Below are 19,267 nucleotides of genomic sequence, written 5' to 3'. Positions count from 1 at the left end.
CTTGGTCCCCCTGTCTGTACACCAGGGAGACTGGGCTATCAGAGGCTCTCCACCCTCACTGCCCTTTCAAGTCCCCTGGAGAAGCTTTTAAAAAAATATAGTGCCTGCTCCCTGTCCTGCTTGAACTTCACTTAATGAGTCTGGGTTGGGACCCAGACACAGGTGTATTAGAAAACTTGCCCAGGAGATTGAGAGGATTAGCCAGTGCTGAGAAACACAGAATCGGAAACTTACTAAAATGGAGGTTCTCAACCATGGCAGCACATTAGAATCCCCTGGGGAGATTTTTTTCCCCTAAAAGACCCCTTAAGCGGGGCTCTTAGCTGAATTGGTTGGAGGCAGGATCCTGGCAGTGGCATCTTTTAAAATCACCCCAGGGGTTGCCTAGTGCAGGCAGGCGATTTTAATTTCCAACTTCCTGTCTTCTTCCCCCTTTCCACCAGATGGGATGGAGACGAGAAAATGTCAGATTGAAGGAGGAATCAGGGAGAGGGAGGGGGAAACCTGAGTTCTGGGTAAGCCCCGAAGACCCCTCCCCTCCCTGGGGTCGTGACCTTCCTCCTGAACCCCCTTCACAGGATCGAGGATTAAAAAGCCGTCATGACCTGAGTCAGTTCTAACGAGGTGGATGAACCTAGGGTGTATTATAGAGTGAAGTAAGTCAGAAAGAGAGAAACAAATATCATACATTGACCATGTATATGGAATCTAGAAAGATGGTACCGATGAATCTATTTGCAGGGCATCAATGGAGACGCAGACATAGACAACAGACTTGGGGACACAGGGAGGGAAGGAGAGAGCGGGACAAATGGAGACAGTAGCATGGAAACATACACGATCGTATATGACAGAGGATGAGATGGTTCGATGGCATGACTGACTCAAAACACATGAGTCTGAGCACACTCCGGGAGGTAGCGTGGGACAGGGAAGCCTGGTGTGCTGCAGCTCATGGGGTCACAAAGACCTGTACACAACTTAGCTACTGAATACCTTCCCAGGTGGTGCTAGTGGTAAAGAACCTGCCTGCCAGTGCAGGAGACCCAAGAGCCTGGGGTTCCATCCCCGAGTCGGGAAAGGTCCCCTGGAGAAGGGCATGGCAACCTCCTCCGAGGTATTCTTGCCTGGAGAATCCTGGCAAGAGGAGCCTGGTGGGCTTTGTCCGCTGGATCACCAAGAGTCGGACGTGACTGAGCAGCTAACACTTTACACTTTTCAGCTACTGAATAACAACAAAAAAGTTGTAAAATAGATAGGCAGTGGGAATTTGCTATATGACTCATGGAGCTCAAACTGGGGTTCTGACAACCTAGAGGGGTGGGGTGGGGTGCGGTGGGAGGTGGGAGGGAAGGGATATATGTATGCCTGTGGCTGATTCATGTTGACATTTGGCAGGAAACCAACACAGTATTGTAAAGCAATTATCCTCCAATTAAAAAATAAGTTAGTTTTTTAAAAAAGCCATCTTGTCTCTGGTTGCTGGACTCAGTTATTCCAAAAATGGAAATAACGAAAACTCTCGGGGGCTCACTGGGGCAAAGAGGAGCAGGTGCCTGGCTGCACCAGACCTCCTTGGCCCCAGGAAGGCCCCCCGACCCCCCGATTCCTCAGCCACTGGAATCTCAGCCCTCATGCTCCAGCTTGGCCCTGAAGCAGGCCCCAGCCCTATTTTCAAGGTGGCCACTGCCTCTTTCTGCACCATTTCCTTCCAAACAAACAGCTTCCCCTTTGGGGAGGTTATCAGAGCATGTCCAGGGTGGGCAGGGCCGGATTTCTGCCCGGGGCACTCCCCGGAGGTGGGAAGGACCGGAGGATGTGGTGCTGGCAGGACTGACGGACCTGGGCTGATCCTGGACTGGAGATGCAGGCAGGGCTGCCGCGGCGCTCGCTGTCTGCCCAGGGCACCCAGGACGCAGGAAGTTCTCTTTCAGTCTTGGAATACCGCAGTCTTGCAAACAAGGACCAGACTGCTGGCCGGTGAGTGGTGCTCTGGGATGGCGGTTGCCCAGGTAACCATCTAACCACTCTGCAGGGACCTGGGGATGGGTCCTCATCAAAAGATCCACAACTACTCTCTCCTCTTCCAACCCTTGTGTGCGTACTAAGTCCCTTCAATTTTGTCTGACTCTTTGAGACCCTATGGACTGTAGCCTGCCAGGCTCCTCTGTCCCTGGGTTCTCTAGGCAAGAATACTGAAGAGGGTTGCCACGCCTTCCTCCAGAGGATCTTCCCAACCCAGGGATCGAACCTGCATCTCTTACCTCTCCTGCACTGACAGGCAGATTCTTTGCCACTAGCACCACCTGGGAAGCCTCCTCTTCCAACCAAGCCCCCTTCATTTTGTTTTCCTGGCAGGCGGCTACAGTGGTCTTCAGAAAACATGGGTGGGATCTATCATTCCCCTGCTGAAACTTTTCATGGGTTTCATGTTGCCCCAACTCAGTCGGTAAAGAATCTGCCTGCAATGCAGGAGACCTGGGTTTGATTCCTGGGTTGGGAAGATCCCCTGGAGAAGGAAATGGCAAATCCACTCCAGTTTTCTTGCCTGGGAAATCCCATGGACAGAGGAGCCTGGCGGGCTACAGTCCATAGGGTCCCAAGAGTTGGACATGACTTAGCGACTAAATCACCACCATTAACAAGTAAACTCCTACCACGACCCGTGAGAGCTGCTCACTGCGGTCCCCAGCTCTCTGATCTCTCCACCCGCCATCCCCACCCTTGCTCATTCCGGTCCCAACACCTCTGCTTTTCCTCCCCAGGGCCTCTTCACTTGCTCTTTATTCCTGTGGCTCGTGGTTCTTCTCTTCCACCTGTCACCCTTCAGAGAGGCCTTCCCAGATCAGCCTGCTTAAAACAGCCCTCGCACCGCTGTGTCTCTCACCCTGTTTCATTTCTTTCCAACATGTATCACTATTAAAATAAGTCTTCTTTATTGATTTGGCTTTTTCCTTCATGGTCTATCTCTACCCCCAGAAAGTTAAGTTCCTCCAGGACAGGAACCTTGTCTGGCCTGTTTGATCTGAGTTTCTGGGCCCAGCAAGTACTCAGTAAGTGTTGGCTGAATGAACGAATGAAAGAAATTAATGCAGATTTTCACAGTGCATAGGGGTTTAGAAAGAATGCATCACCATCCCAAATGGAATACATGCCAAGGATGTATGTTGTTCTGCATGCTTTGGTGTGTGAACCCAATCTTTCAACAACTCTATAAAGTAGGCAGTTGTAGTATTATTCACATTTTATAGATGAGACAATGAAGGCACAGATTAAGTGACATGCCCGAGGTCACATGGCTGTCAAACCCAGGCATAGCCAGCTCTCTCTGCTGTCTCACCTATGGGGAAACATGAGGTGTGATGCAAATTGCTTAGACAGATTGCACAAGACAGAAAAAGTCCATTTTGTGGCATGTGGCCACTCTCACTGAAGGGCAGGGAAACCTCGTGTGCTGCAGTCCATGGGGTCACAAAGAGTCAGACACAACTTAGCGACTGAGCAAACTCCCACATGGGTGTAATCAAGCTGCAGACAGCAGGAGGCAAGGGAATAATGGATCCCCTAAAAGAAGCAGCAGACTCCTAGGGTGCAGCGGCTCAGAAGCCCCTGTGTTTCCTGCCACCCCAGACTCAGCTTCCCCATTTCCAAAGTGCAAAGACGATGGTGGTAGAGGGGTGGAGATGACAGTGAGTGGGATGCAGGCAGCAGGGCTAGGCCTGAGGATCTAGGTCAGAACCCAGAGGTGGAGTGCCGTGCACACCTGCGGTTTCTGCTTGCCTGGTGTCCGGGTCCCCTTCTTCTGCAGGGAGCACCCATTCTCTTTTGGGAGGCACACCCTGGCGGGGTGGGGGAAGGGGCTGTCCAACAAGGTGCCCTGCCTCTCCCTGGCTGCCTGGTGGGCGTGTGACCCAACTGAAGCCAATGGAGTCCTCTCTCCAAACTGGGGGAGTCCCAGCTTGGGGGAGCAGGAGGGAAGGCATACCCTTTCCAGGCTCTGCCCAAAGCATGTGCATCCTCCTAGCTGGGGAGCCCCCTGCCACACTCACCGTCCTCAGGAATCTTTGCCTCCCCACCTGACCTCATTTCTTACCACTTCCCCATCACTTGCCCCTTTCCTGCAACACCATCACCTCTCTATTCCCCACACCAGGCAAACTTCTTCCCGCCCCAGGACATTTGTGGCTTGCTGTTCCCTCCACTTGGAACCTTCAGTTCCAGACCTTCCTTTGCACGACCGGCTTCTTCTCATCATTTCAGCCTCCGTCAGAGGTGTCCTCAGAGAGGCCTGCCAAGATCTCCCGCTGAGCCCCGACCCACGCAGCTGGCCAGTGTCAACTGCATCCTCTGATTGTGTTTCTTCATGCTTCCATCATTACAGCTCAGGTTGTTTCACTGATTTACTTGTTGGCTTATTTCTCTCTGATTCCCCTCACTTGATGTCAGCACCCTGAGAGCCCTTCTCTGAGTATCTCACTTCCCACCACCTCCCCGGGCTTGACAGAGCTCCGGGCACTTGGTTGGTGCTCAATAAATAAATATTAACGCTCTCCTGGTGGCTCAGATGGCAAACAATCTGCCTGCAATGCAGGAGACCTGGGTTCGATCCCTGGGTCAGGAAGATCCCCTGGAGAAGGAAATGGCAACCCATTCCAGTGTTCTTGCCTGGAGAATCTCATGGCCAGAGGAGCCTGGAGAGCTACAGTCCATGGGGTTGCAGAGTCGGACACAACTGACTGACTAACACTTTTACCGCATATATACAGAAGCTGGAAAAATGATGAACCTATTTACAGGGCAGGAATAGAGATGCAGACGTAGAAAGCAGACTTTGGATGCTGCAGGGGAAGGAGAGGGTGGGATGAAATGAGAGAGTAGCATTGAGACATATACATTACCGTATGTAAAACAGCTAATGGGAAGTTGCCGTATAACACAGGCAACCCAAAGCGGTGTCTCGTGACAACTTAGAAGGGTGGGATAGGGTCGGGGGTAGTGGGGTGGTTCAAGACGAAGGGGGCATATGTATATATACCTATGGCTGATTCACGTCGTTATATAGCAGAAGCCAACACACTACTGTAAAAATCAAAAATAAATTTCAAAAATCCAATTAAAATTTTAGAAGCTTACAAATAAATAGCATTTGAATGAATGGGACAGTGCATTAAGTCTAACCCCAGGGAATCCTCATAGGGAGTAATACTTCGAGGAGTGAGAGGGTGAGGGAATTCTTTGTCCTATCTTTGACCAGGAAACCTGGTGCCCAGCAGGAGAAGAGGTGACCACCTCAGGACTCATTCAACCTGCTCTTCCTTCTCTGGGGGAGCAGTTTTACAGCCTTGCTTGGGCTTTGGGGTCACTTCCCACAATTGTGAGCAGAGTCTCCCCAAGGGCAGGGAATCCCCATCTGTAAGCCTCTCTTTCTCTTCTCCCTGAGCTTCCAGGACTGAGTCTTTGCTTCTCTTCTTTGCCAGAAACACGTGTGGCCCGAGGAACTTTGAACACCTGGACTGCAGGCACCTGGGAAGCGGGAGGATGGGAAGACAGGCGGCTGACAGGCTGGGTCCTGCCCCGTGCCCGTCCAAACGCATCGGCTGGCATGTGGGTGGTGTGGTCCGACTGGTTGGGTGAGGATAGGGCGTGGGCTGGCAAGGGTGCCAGCCAGTGAACTGCGACACCCCCACCCTAGAGATGGGCAGGCTCTGTAGAAAGACAGCTCGTCTCCAGCCCCATCAGCGCTGACTCTGGGTTTAGGACCCTTAACTCAAGAAGCCCTGAGATTCCCTGGCATCTTCCCAGGATCCCGGGAGCTGCTGGCCCAGACGATACTGCCATTTGTAGGGGGGTAGAATTTTCTGGGTTTCCCTGGTAAAGAACTCACCTGCCAATGCAGGAGACTTGAGTTTGATCCCTGGGTTGGGAAGATCCCCTGGCGAAGGGAATGGCAACCCACTCCAGTATTCTTGCCTGGAGAATCCCATGGACAGAGGAGCCTGGTGGGCTACAGTCCATGGGATCACAAAAGAGTCAGACAGAACTTATCGACTAAACAACAACAATAAGAATTTGCCACCCTAAAATATGTCTCTTTGACATATTAATTATTTTAAGCTGGTTATTTTCTGGAAAACTCTGAAAACCGAGTAGGGGTTACCCTTTTGTCAGAAACATTTACGTTAGGAAGGGGAATCTCCATTTGCAAGGGTGTCTCTCTCTGCACCTGGAGCAGGAGGCTGACCAAACCTCTAGAAGCTCTTAGCTGGGGAGAAAGCAAGGGCTTGAATTTGCATAACGAACTTACCTTTGTTTACTGTGCATTTCCTGGTTACCTCCCAGAAATGACTTTCCCACCCTCAACATCCGCTTTTGTCTTTAGCTGAACAAAGAATTTAGGTGAGGCTTTTGGTCACCTTGGGTTTCCCAGGTGGCTCTTTCTTTCCCAGTGTTAAAGAAATCTTCTGTCAATGTGGGAGACGCAGGAGATCCCAGGACATCGACGCAGGTTCAGTCCCACGGAAGACCCCTTGGAGGAGGCAATGGCAACCCACTCCAGTATGCTTGCCTGGAGAATCCCACGGACAGAGGAGCCTGGCGGGCTATAGCCCATAGGGTCGCAAAGAGTTGGACATGACTGAGCAACTAAGCATGCACACCCATGAAGATGGTATTAAAGGTGAGGGTTTGGCCATTTGGGGGAATAACTCAGTTTTCCTGGGTCTCTCCCAAATACACATTTTTTTTTTTTTACTTTTTACTTTTGTTTGATTTTCTCCTGTTAATCTGTCTCATGTCAGTTTAATTCTTAGACCAGCAAAAAGAACCTAAAAGGATAGAGAAAAATTTCCTCCTCCCTGACACATACATGCAACAGATGCTTGTTGAATATCTCCTATGTGTTCCATAACATCTTATGGAAAAACCCAAACAAACGTTTTTGGCCAACCCAGTATCATGCCTGATAGTGGCTGTTGCCCTTGGGGGACCTACTTGGTGCCAACTATTGTTTTAAGCATCTCATATGAACTAATTTGTTCGGCTCCCTTTACAGCCTATGAGGTGGATACTGTCGTCTCCTTTTATGGGCATACTGAGGTACAGAGAAGCTGAGAAATTTGGGAAAGTTCCACAACTAGAGGTTGAAAAAATTGTGAACGTTCCACCGCTAGCTAAGTTGTATTCTCCCCAAATTCATCTAGGTTTCACTGAAGTCTTAACCCCTCAGAATGTGACTGTTGGACTTTGGGTCTTAAGAGGAGTAATTAAAGTAAAAATGAGCTCATTAGGTTTTCCTAGAAGAAGAGGAGGTTAGGACACACATACAGTTGCGTATGTGTGACATGACACAAGGAGATGTCCCTCAAGAATCCAAGGAAAAAGCCTCAGAAGAGACTCACCCCGCTGACACCTTGATCTTGGGACTTCCAGCCTCCAGAATTGTGAGACAGTTTCTGTTGCGTGAGCCGCCCATCTGTGTTCCTTTGTTCCTCAGTCCAAACAGTCTGACACAGAGATGCAGCACCTGGATGTGGATCCAGGCAGCTTGGAGTGTCTGTCGTAACCACCAAGCTCTCTCCATAGGTGCTGGAGGCATCCTAGCTCCCAACAAAGCCTCTCTCCTTGTGGTCATAAGAGAGACTGAATGGGACTTGGAAAGAGAACATTCTTCTTCTTTTTAAAAATTTTTATTTATTTTATTTTGGCTGCACTGGGTCTTCATCTCAATGTACAGGCTTTCTCTAATTGTGGCACAGGAGCTCTCTAACCATGGCACGTGGGCTTGGTTGCCCCATAGCATGTGGGATCTTAGTCTCCCTTCAGGAGACTGAACCCGTTCAGGAGCTGAACCCGTGTACCCTACCTTGGGAGGCAGATTCTTAACCACTGGACCACCAGGAAAGTCCCCGAGAACAACATTCTTAATGAATGATTTAGTGTTACTAATTGCATTCCTATGTATCTCATGAAAGAAACCATCACCAGGACTGCCAGGGTGTATGGATCTCACTTTGGGAAGTATAAACTGGACCGGTTAGGACCAGCCTGGGTCCCTGACAACCCCCAGGCCCCAGTTCCCCAGTGGTCGGCTCTCTCAGGCTTTTGCAGGATAGCTGAGCATCTCCAGATTCTCCAGACCAGCACTTAGCTCTACTGATCTGTGTGAACTAGACCACCAAAAGCCGTCTCTCTCTGGGATCCCACCACGTGAACCAGCCCCTCATGGAGGGGGCAAGGCTTCTCCATCTAACGTGTATCTTCTGGAGATCCTGCTTCAGTTCGGTCTGGGTGGGTCCTGAGATGCCACATCTCTGACAAGCTCCCAGGTGATGCTGATGCTGTTGGCAGGGAGGGAGGGTGACTCAGGATCCGGGCTCATGTGAAGACTTCAACAGATGCTGTGGGTCCCCTCCACGCACCAGAAGCCAGTGGTTGGAGAGAAGGTTACTCCTCCTGGGAGTGGGAAAGTTTAGAAATCATTTTCAGAAAAAACCAAAACATTTCCTTACTTAATCTACCAAAGGGCTCATTTGCAAGTTTTCTGGCCCCCAAATCTGGGATCTGCCATGAAAGAGGTCCTGGAGTTGGCTGGTTCTAAGCCATTGGAGCAGGGTCTAGTAGATTTTCATACTCCTGAAGCCAAGAGTAAGACTGGGAGCCTTGGCTTAAGCTCTTCGAGTGATGCAGAATTGAGGTGAGCTGGGGAGGCCCCTATAGCTGTGTGGGGAGAGGATGAACAAATACTGATGAGTGCTCAATGCCTTCTCCTTCTCTGAGAATCTTACACTCTGAGTTCTGACACTCCACACTCCAATTCATCGCATGATCCCAGACAAGATTTGAGCATTCATTCCAGAATCTTCCAACTCCTTCCTCAAGGATCACCCACTTTCCAGGATCAAAAGACACCTCTTCAGAGAGGCCTTCCTTTCTTAGACCCCCATGACTATTCTGTCTGATACAACTCCTTCCCCTGGTCTGTTGTTAGACTGTCTTACAATTTTTTTATACTGTGATCACTAATTTTTTTTCACTTCCTTCATAGCAATTGCCACACCTTGAAATTACATGTTTGTTTCTTTATTTATTTATCTCATGGCTCCTCCACCAAATTGTACCTTCTACTGGGTTGAGGACCATGTCATTTTCATCCATCCATATCGTCCGTCTCCCAGCACTGTATGGAGCCTGGCCCTTGAGAGGCCCTAGATAAATAGCTGTTGGATGAAGAAATAAGGATACCATCACTTCTGAACTTTAACATACATATGATTCATCTGGGGATTTTGTTAAAATGCAGATTCTGATTCAACCAGTCTGGATGGGGCCTAAGAGTCTGCATTTTTTTTTTTTGACTGCTCTGCGTCTTCGTTGATGCAAGAGGGCTTTCGCTAGTTGTGGTGAGTGGAGGCTACTGTAGTTGCAGTGAGTGGGCTTCTCATTGCAGCAGCTTCTCTTGTTGCAGAGCACTGGCTCTAGATCACAGGCTCAGTAGTTGTGGCCCAAGGGCTTACATGCCCCAAGGCATGTGGGATCTTCTCGGACCAGGGATTGAGCCCTGTCCCCTGCATTGGCAGGCAGATTCTTAACCACTGGACCACCAGGGAAGTCCCGAGAGCCTGCACTTCTCACAGGTTCCCAGAGGCTGCTCAGGCTGCCGGTCTGTAGACCATGCCCTAAGTAGCAACGACCCAGGGAAAGTCTGTCCTGATCAGCCATCCAGCCCACCATCCACTTCCCCTTCCTCATTGCTCAGTTCCCGAGGAGAGGTCTCAGAAGCAAGAAAGGGGCTACTGAAACCCAGGGAGGATTAATAATGAAGTAGGAGAAATTCCAAGGAGCTCAGGATTAATGATGGTGCAGAAGCTTAGCTGAGCGTAGCACACCAGGCTGGCAGCTTACATGACCTGGATTGTCTAGACCTGGGAGAGATGGACAAGGATGGTCCCAGGATCGCTCCCAGCAAGGAGCTAGGCTGTTTCAGGGCTGGAAAGCCTAATCCTTGTCTTACCAGCTTGTCTCCACTCTCAATGCTAAGTTCACCATGTACGTCCCAGTAGGATGACACGTCTGACCTGGATATTTCAGTGGTGGGTGTTCCACATTGCCTTGGTGACAATCTGTCCCCCACCCACCAAATCACTCACACACAGTGCTCTCTAGCAGTAGAGAGATGGGCAGCTCTCCTGGGACCCACCTCTGTGGGAAGGTAAGGTGACCTTCCATTGGCCAAGAAAACCTTTCTCAAAAGGATGTCAACTCACACATGACTAGGGTGTTGGGAAACCCAAAGTTCAATTTGACGCTCAGTGACTATGACCACATTTGGTTAAAGGACTAATACAGAGTTTCTCAAACTGTGGTCCACACATCACCAGCATCAGAAACATTTTGTAGTTGGGGATTGACAAAAGACCTTGTTAAATATGCAGATTTTGGGGTTTCACCATCTGACCTACTGTTCCTGCACTTCTAGAAGGGGGAGTTGGGGGTGTGGAATTTTCATGGTTCATAGATTCTCCCAGGTGATTCATTTGTACTGTCTCCTTTCAAACTCAATGGGCTCATATATCTGCTTCCTTCTCAGTCTGTGTAGTTTTTATTTCCTTTTGTGTCAGTTCTATTGTGTGTATGTCTTTGATCGTCAGCTGCCTTAAATCCCTTTAGAAGTTAGATAGTAGAGTAAATACACAAGGCTTCAAATGTGACCAGGTGTCCCAGGGAACCAGCCCTGCCCCTTTGATGCTCTTCTTGCCAGTGAATCTACCATCAAAGCGAAGCTCACACTGAAGCTGCCCAATGAGCCTTCCTTTATACCTGAATTGAGCCAACTGGTCCCTGTGTCTTTAGGAATCATCTTCAGCTCTTCAGGAAACATCTGCATTCTTGGACATGCCAATGGACCAAGCCAAGCCCTTCACACTGGCTCAAGAGAAGTACACGTTACAAGTGAGCCCCAGACCCCTCAGACTTCTATGTAAGGTTACCTTTTACAGCTTCCTGAAGGGACATATGAGTCTTGTTTGGGTTATTCTTCTCCCAGACCCAGCATCATTCTAAAGTAGGAGTAGAATCTTGGGTTACAAGTTACTATCATTTCTCACCTCGTAATTTCTCTGCATGAGCCCACTCTCAGCAACCCCCAACCTTCTCCCCACAACAGTCAACCAGGGCTTTCCTGGTTCAGTGGTAAAGAATCTGCCTGCCAATGCAAGGGACACCAGTTTGATCCCTGGCCCAGGAAGATCCCACATGCTTCAGAGCAGCTAAGTTCTGTCTGCCGTGACGACTGAGCCGGTGCTTTAGAGCCCACCAGCCACAACTACTGAGTCCATGTGATGCAGCTATTGAAGCCTATGCACCCAACAGCCTCTGCAAGAGAAGCCACCACAATAAGAAGCCCCTGTGCTGCAACAAAGAGTAGCCCCTGTTCACTGCAACTAGAGAAAGCCTGCGTGCAGCAATGAAGACCCACCACGGCCAAATAATTAATTAAATAAACAAACCTTAAAAAAATAAAAACAATCATACCATGTCACTACGGCCTTAAAACCTCCAACTGTTCTCATCACTCCTAGAATGAAGTCCTCAAACTACCTTAGACCAACTGCCTTCTCCAACCTCATCCTCACATCCCCCCTTCCCAGCCACACTGGCTTCTTTCAGACTCTCCTACCTACTACATTCCCACCCAAAGGGCTTTGATTGTGCTGCTTACTCCCTCGCCTTTTGCCCAGCCAACTCCTAGCTACCCTTTAACACCACCTCCTTGGGGAAGCCCTCCCTAATATTTCTGTCTGGGTCAAATCCCATTACTGCAGGCTCAAAGAGCACCATCTTCCTTGTCCTTCATAGCACACATCACATTTGTTTGAGTGATTAGTTAATTCATTAATTCACTGTAGTAAGGGTGCTTGTGCACCCCAGTTTCCCTAGGAAAGTTCTTTTTTATGACTATTGTCCCACTGGAATTATCAATAGCATCCCTTTCTAGTTAGGGAGTTTGGGATGGACATGTACCCACTACCATATTTAAGAAGGATCACCAACAAGGACCTATTGTATAACACAGGGAACTCTGCTTAATGTTATGTGGCAACCTGGATGGGAGGGGAGTTCGAGGGAGAATGGATACATGTATATGTATGGTTGAGCCCCTTTGCTATTCATCTGAAACTATCACAAGTCATTGTTAATCGGCTATACTCCAACATAAAATTAAAAATTAAAAAATAGCGTCCCTTTCACTCTTAAGGGTCTTCCCTGGTGGCTCAAATGGTAAAGAATCTGCCTGCAATGCAGGAGACCTGGGTTCAATCCCTGGGTTGGGAAGATCCCCTGGAGAAGGAAATGGCAACCCACTCCAGTATTCTTGCCTGGAGAATTCCCATGGACAGAGGAGCCTGTCTGGCCACAGTCCATGGGGTCGCAAAGAGTTGGACATGACTGAGCAACTAACTCTTTTTTTCACTCTTGAAAGTGTCTTACTTCAGATGATCAATTATATGGCTGTCCCCATGACAGCCCACCCCACCAGACTGTAAACTCCATGAGGACACTGCTCATCCTTGCACTCTAGAGAACCAGGCCGAGCCTGCATGGCTATTGATGACCTACCCTTGATAGTGACATAGCATTACTCCCACCATGTTCTGTTGGTTGAATAGATGAGGCCGAACTCTCAATGGACTGAGTATTTAAAAAAATTTGCAGGCAAGTCTTAAAACCCCCACATATCCCCAAAGACTTGAATTTCATTCACTAATTCATTTATCAAATATTTATTGATTCCGGTGCTCCTGCCTCTTGTCAGTAGTTCGGGCACAAGAGTTCCTAGCTGAAAGGTAAGAGGTGAAATCTAGACTGTTCGCTAAGCCACATGCCTGGCTTGGAGTTGTGTCTCCTTGGAGGCAGGAGCATTTTTTTCCCCTTTGTATAAAGGTGACCTCTTTATGGGCTTCTGTGGTAGCTCAGACAGTAAAGAATCTACCTGCAAAGCGGGAGATTTGGGTTTGATCCCTAGATCAGGAAGATTCCCTAGAGAAGGAAATGGCTACCCACTCCAGTATTCTTGCTTAAATCCACGGACAGAGGAGCCTGGTGGGCTACAATCCATGGGGTTGCAAAGTCAGTACCGACTGAGCAACTAACATATACACTGTGGCCCTCTTTATATCAAGCTGTATGTGCCGAAAGGATGCCTTTTTTCTAAATCATCAGGTTGGAAGGGGAACTTTTTCTGATTTTCATAAACGTGCTGTAAAGACTAGCAGAGACCCTGACTGATCATCTGCGGCGTGTCAGACATGAATGAAAAAGCCATGGGCAAGACAAGAGGTGGCCTCTGCTCTTGGGGACCTCGTGTTCTATCGGGGAGTGAAGACAATGAGTGAGAAAGCACATGAATAAAAAATTAACAAATACAATTACAGATTATAAACAGCGTGAGGGGAGAAAAGTCCCGTCTCTGAGCAGCTCCTCTGTGCTGGTTACAGGAGGCAGAGGCTGGACACCAGGCTGCCTTATCCAGGGCTACAACCTCTCGGGGGCGGTCATGCAGGGGAGCAAACAGAAATGGGCTGTGTCCAAAAGGATTCCTATCCCAGGTAAGGAGGGAATTCCAGACTATTCAGGTATAAGAACTTGACGATCAAGAAGTGCCCAGAATGGTTTAAATACCTTCCTGCCCGGAAGCATTGAATGGACAGGAATTTCTGGGTCTCCTCCTGTCCTGTCACTCTTTGAATTTTGAACTGCTGGACCGTGAGTGTGGTGTGCAAGTGTATGCCTATGTACGTGTGGGGGTGTACCTTCCGTTGGAAATAGAAGGCATCCCGATTTCTCTACACTCGAAGATTCCTAAGGACTTGTAACCCCAGCTTCAGTCCTGAGGCTGGAGTTGCCTGGCTGGGTTGACAGTCACTCAGCTGAGGGGAATGCATCCATGGTTTTAGAGCCTAAGAGACAACCCACATACACAAACATACCCAGGAATCTTAGAAAGCAAAGCAAAACAAAACTCCTATCAGTGTCAAGCATGATAGTGAGTGCAGCTGACTAGGGCTGGTTCGTTAAGTTCCAGGGAGCAAAGGTTTTTTGACTAGCTCGTTCCCTGCTGTCTTCCCGGTGCCTGCCACACCGAAGAGTCACAGTCAGTACACTTTAAGCAAATGATTGGAAAAATATTGTTTTCCTGAGCAATTGCTTGGCAGAAAGGAAGGAAAGGATGTTTTTTTCTTTAAAAAAAAATTAAAAATATTTAGAAAAGTACAAAGGATGCTCTCATAGACTGCAGGAATAATATTTATGATTGTACTTAAGATCCCAGGAAAACAAGAGCACACCCTGGGACATGATTAACAACAGGAACTTTTTTCTTCTCCTTTTCCTTCTCAGTGCCCAACTGTACTCTGCCTTTCCAGAAGATGGGCCAAGAGAACTGGCCTCTACGCGCCTTGTGTGTTGGGAGACACATGGGGACTTGCTTTCGAATTTGCCCAGAACATCATCCCCTGGGCCATCCTGGACTCCAGATTCTTGGGTGGTAATGGTATGGGTGGTGGGAGCAAACTCCCACACTTCCTGTTACTCTTTCTGACTGTATTTCAGGCAAATTCAAACCTGGGAGCAGTCTGAAGCGCTCTCCCTGTGGTGCCAAGACTCCTTCTGCAAACTTAGAAGTGCGGTCAAGCAGCCAGACGTTTTTGGGTCTCGGTGCCAAACATTTCTATAATGGGGTAAACTCAGACTCAACCCTCAGGTTCTGCTTACAGTACATTTGTGTTCATTACATGGTGGAAAAAAGAAAGACGTGAAAGTCCCAAACGGCATGGGTGTGCTCAGTCGCTAAGTTGTATCCGACCCTTTGAGACCAAATGGACTGTAGCCCGCCAGGCTCCTCCGTCCATGGAATTTTCCAGGCAAGAATACTGGAGTGTGAGGCTATTTCCTGCTCCAGGAGATCTTCCCCACCCAGGGATCAAACCTGCACCTCCGGCATTGGCAGGCAGATTCTTTACCACTGAGCCACCTGGGAAGCCCAACATCATGGCATGGGTAACATTTCCAGGGGCTTGGAGATTCTATGGCTCTTGTCTTTGGTGATCAGCCATCAGTCAAACGGACAGTATTTGTCTTGTGAATTCTTCTTGCGCTGGCAGGAAATTTGATGATAAAGAGAAGGGGTGGGACCCAGAGCTCCAAGGTTTAAGTGGGAGGACATGAGAGTTTGTTTCTCTGCTGGAAACCATTGTCTCCATCCTGCCCACGACCCTGTCTGTGGAGGTGGGCGACAGGGAGGAAATGGTCTCCAGAGAGTGTATTTGTCAGCTGCATACTCTGGGAATTCAGACTTCCTGAATCTCTAGACAGCAGGCACGAAAGGGCTTTTCCCAGATGTCTCTCTGTGGCAAGAAGGGCAGGCAACCAAGCCCCGTCTAGAAGTGCTGATGGCAGGATTTGGTTTGCAGGATCCTACTCCATATCTGGAAGAGGAGCCAAGAGAAAATGTTGCTTGCTAGGCCTTTGGATGTGCTTGTTATATTCCTACACTGAGAAGCATTTAGCACTGTAAGCCGAATGCAAAGATAGAGTTGGACCCTGAGGGGTGAATGACTTGCCAAGACAACACAGTTAGTGGGAGATGTTTTTGCTGTTTGGCTTCATGACTTGCTTTGCCAATGAAATGTGAGCATGTAGAAGCTTTTAATAGCCAGTGAGTGGTTCATCATCTTTTCTTCCCAATTCCGTGAGGCCAGCAACGGTCCATACAGAGGCTGTTCCATCTGCCTGCCTCTGGAAGTAAAGATGATATGGATTCAAGGTCAATATCAATCCAGAACAGACATATATTATGACCAAGATATATCAATACTTTGCACATCACTGGTGGTTCAGTGGGTAACACTCCATGCTCCCAATGCAGGGGACGCAGGTTCGATCCCTGGTCAGGGAACTAGATCCCACATGCTGCAACTAAAGATCCTGCATGCTGCAACTAAGACCCAGCACCGCCAAATAAATAAAAATAAATAAATCAATATTTTAAAAATGGGTAGCAGAACCTGAAAACACTCGAGCCAGAAAAGACACACAAGAGGTCACTAAGTTTTCAACTACTTTCTATCTCCACCCCTGAACCAACGCCCCAGCCTTCTCCATGTTCTTTCATGCCTTCAGATACCTTCCTTACATTTCTCTCTCCCAACATGAGATGATCTTTTTATCAACCGGCTACAGCTGGGAAACTGACAACCGTGATGCCCCAGTGACGTGCAAGAACAGACATCATTTCTCATTCACACGTCCACAGCTTGGCTGGAGCACTTCTGCATCCCACATGGAAGTTCTGCAGGTCACGTGGGGAGCCTCTGCTCCCATGTACATTTTTCTGGGGCCAATGGACTACTGTAGGTTTATTCTGCTCAAGCAAATGGCAAAAGCACAGGAGGGCAAGCCCTACCGCTCAAACACGTTCCCAGCCTTTGCCTGTGTTGGGTCTGCTAATATCTCAGTGGCCAGGGCCGGTCACGTGGCTTAACTCAAGGCCAAGGGGGTTAGTATGCTTTACTAGCCAGGAGGTTACAGCTGCAGTGTGGATACACTGCTCCATAGTGGGTGAAGAATTGGGACCCAGAACCCAATCAAACACACTCTTACTCCGCCCCCCCCACACCATACTGAAGTTTCAAACTTACTATGAAACACCAGGAATGGGGATACAGTGGGTATAACGTAGGTTTTGGCCTCCGCTTTTCCTGGAGAGACAGGTGTGTGTTTATTTAATATTTACTTTTTCATATTATTTTGGGGGTGCTGGGTCTTCGTTGCAGCCTGCGGGCTCTTTGTTGCAGAGTGTAGGCTTCTCTATTCTCTAGTTGTGGCGTGCAGGCTGAGTTGCCTCACGGCATGTGGGATCTTAGTTCCCCAACCGGGGATCCAATCGGCATGCCCAGCGTTGGAAGGTGGATTCTTAACCACTGGACCGCCAGGGAAGTCCCCAGGTGTATATTTAAAAAGAGAAAAAACTAAAAGGTGCAAGCAGCACGTAAATTGCTCAGGCAGATGGGACTCTGGAGAAGGTTTGGAAACAAGTGAGAGATGCAGCCCATCATTCCTTTCTCTGGTCCTAGAGAAGCATCTTGGTGTCTGGCCAGGTTCTTCCCTGCATGGGCATGCCCCTCGGGCAGGCAAACGGGAGGTGTTTTTTGGTGACAGGAGGAGGAGGCATTGTCCAGCTTTGAGTCACGGAGTGAGAATGTATCCCCTTTGCCAATGATCTTGCGGTAGTTCTGATGACAAGACAAAGTCTCCTGAGCTAGCTTGACTCTGCCGCCTGTCTTACACTTGCTGATCTCCCTTTTTAACAGATCCTAAACCTCAGGCTCATAGACTCTTTCGGGCAACAGTATCTGGTTAGAAGGTACTAACACTGTTTTCTCTGGGTAGTGTTTATATTTGCAAGTTTGCCTTCTATTTTTGGTAGCTGGGCATTGGTTTCCTGTTTACCATACGATATAGGGCTTCCTTTTTTAAAATAAACATAGTTAGATAAACAGAATTGATTGAAAGGAAAATATTAAGTGAATACTGGTTCAGCTGGTCTGTGGATATGGCGGAAATCATGGTGCATGTTTTGTAAGTAGCGATATAGTGGGAGGAGGAGAGTGAGGTTTGCAACAGTCAGAGTGGGTTCAAATTCACACTCCATCTCTCGGATAGGGCCTTTGGGTGAGTTACTTAGGTAGCTCTTCTGAACCTCAGTTTCTTTATGGGCTGGTTGTGTCATGTTCATGATGAGTTCGTAGCACATCGTGAGGGCTCAGCAAACAGCAGAAACACACCTATCCAGCCTCTACCTGGACTGTCGATTCTGGGAGAGCCTTTGGGTTTTTCTGTCTCGCAGATGGCCACGGGGCAGGCAGGCATCACTGTTCCTGCTGGTGGTGGGCCCTGCACAGACCCCCTCTGCAGCAGCCAGACACCCTCTCCTCCCCTTTTATGTGGGACCTCAGTTCACATGGACACCTTCCTGGCCCCTTGCCAGCCCCACAAAGAATCTCTTGCTTGGGAGATGAAAGTCTTGATTAGTCATAGAATTTCAAAACGAAACCAAATGTGGGATGTCAGACACTCGTCCTGCTGGGGAACCTCGAGATGGGGCTTGAAGTGGCCCTTTGAAGGCTGCTTCAAATTGCCTAAGGATCTCTAATCTAGACCCAAGGAGGCTTTCCCCTTGCACAGTTTCCCATCAGGATTGAAGAAAGACTCAACAGGGGACTTCCCCGGTGGTCCAGTGGTTAAGAATCTGCCTTCAGATGCAGGGTACACCAGTTGGATCCCTGGTGGGGAAACTAAGATCTCACACGCCTCCGGGCAACTAAGCCTGTGTTCTGCAACTATTGAGCATAGAGCCCGAGAATGCAGAGAGCATAGAGAAAGTCTGGATGAGGCAGTGAAGACCGAGCGCAGCCAAAAAACAAAACAAAAAAACTTCAGAAGATTTAATTAAGCATGGTTTCCCAGCCAGACCAATTATCACACAATAAGTTAGCATTTCTTAAAAGAGTTTCTAATTCTTTTGTTATTGGCACAAGTCCATTGCCTTATATTTTGGGGTGTGTGACAGTAACATTAACCTGTTCAATTAAAAGCTTAAAAACGTACTGTAATATTATTGTGGTCCTGTTTTGGAATTTCTTCAACTTTTTCAACAGTAAATCCTCCCTCCCCACCACAGCTCACCCCCCACAGATGGGAGTCAGACCCCTCTGACCTTTTCCTTTATCCCACAAGAGCCTCCAGGGCAGATTAACCCTCTCAGTCCCAAATGGGGAAACTGAAGCTGGAAAGAACAGTTTGTCTTTTGGTGTCATTTCCCGGGACAATAAATTCCAGGACTATGGGTTCAAAACATGTGTGGTGGTTTGTGTGAGGCAGACTCTGGGGGAGTCCTAAGATGGGGTCTCTGGTTGCCCAGCCACATCCCACCAAGGTCAGAGACTCTGTCAGAAAATAAAAACAACCATAGCTTAGATTGGTGGTGGTTTAGTCGCTAAGTTGTGTCCCACTCTTGCGACCCTGGGGACTGTAGCCCGCTGGGCTCCTCTGTCCATGGGATTTCCCAGGCAAGATTACTGGAGTGGGTTGCCATTTCCTTCTACAGGGGATCTTCCCCACCCAGGGAACGAACCCAGGTCTCCTACATTGCAGGCAGGTTCTTTACCAACTGAGCCATCAGGGAAGCCTATAGCTTAGATTAACTAAGCTT

The 19,267-nt window shown here is 48.6% G+C and overlaps 1 long non-coding RNA gene across 1 annotated transcript; it reads left to right on the top strand.

The window, feature by feature from the left end:
- Positions 1-1,856: 1,856 nt before the first annotated feature.
- Positions 1,857-9,492, top strand: LOC122701384. Its single transcript, XR_006343058.1, has 3 exons — positions 1,857-2,012; positions 5,478-5,604; positions 6,428-9,492. It is a non-coding gene; the product is annotated as an uncharacterized LOC122701384 (long non-coding RNA).
- The last annotated feature ends 9,775 nt before the right edge of the window (positions 9,493-19,267 follow it).

The sequence above is a fragment of the Cervus elaphus genome, chromosome 10 (genome assembly GCF_910594005.1).
Source record: "Cervus elaphus chromosome 10, mCerEla1.1, whole genome shotgun sequence".
Taxonomy (NCBI): domain Eukaryota; kingdom Metazoa; phylum Chordata; class Mammalia; order Artiodactyla; family Cervidae; genus Cervus; species Cervus elaphus.
The sequence above is the reverse complement of the archived record's forward strand: the minus strand, read 5'-3'. Positions and strand labels throughout refer to the sequence as shown.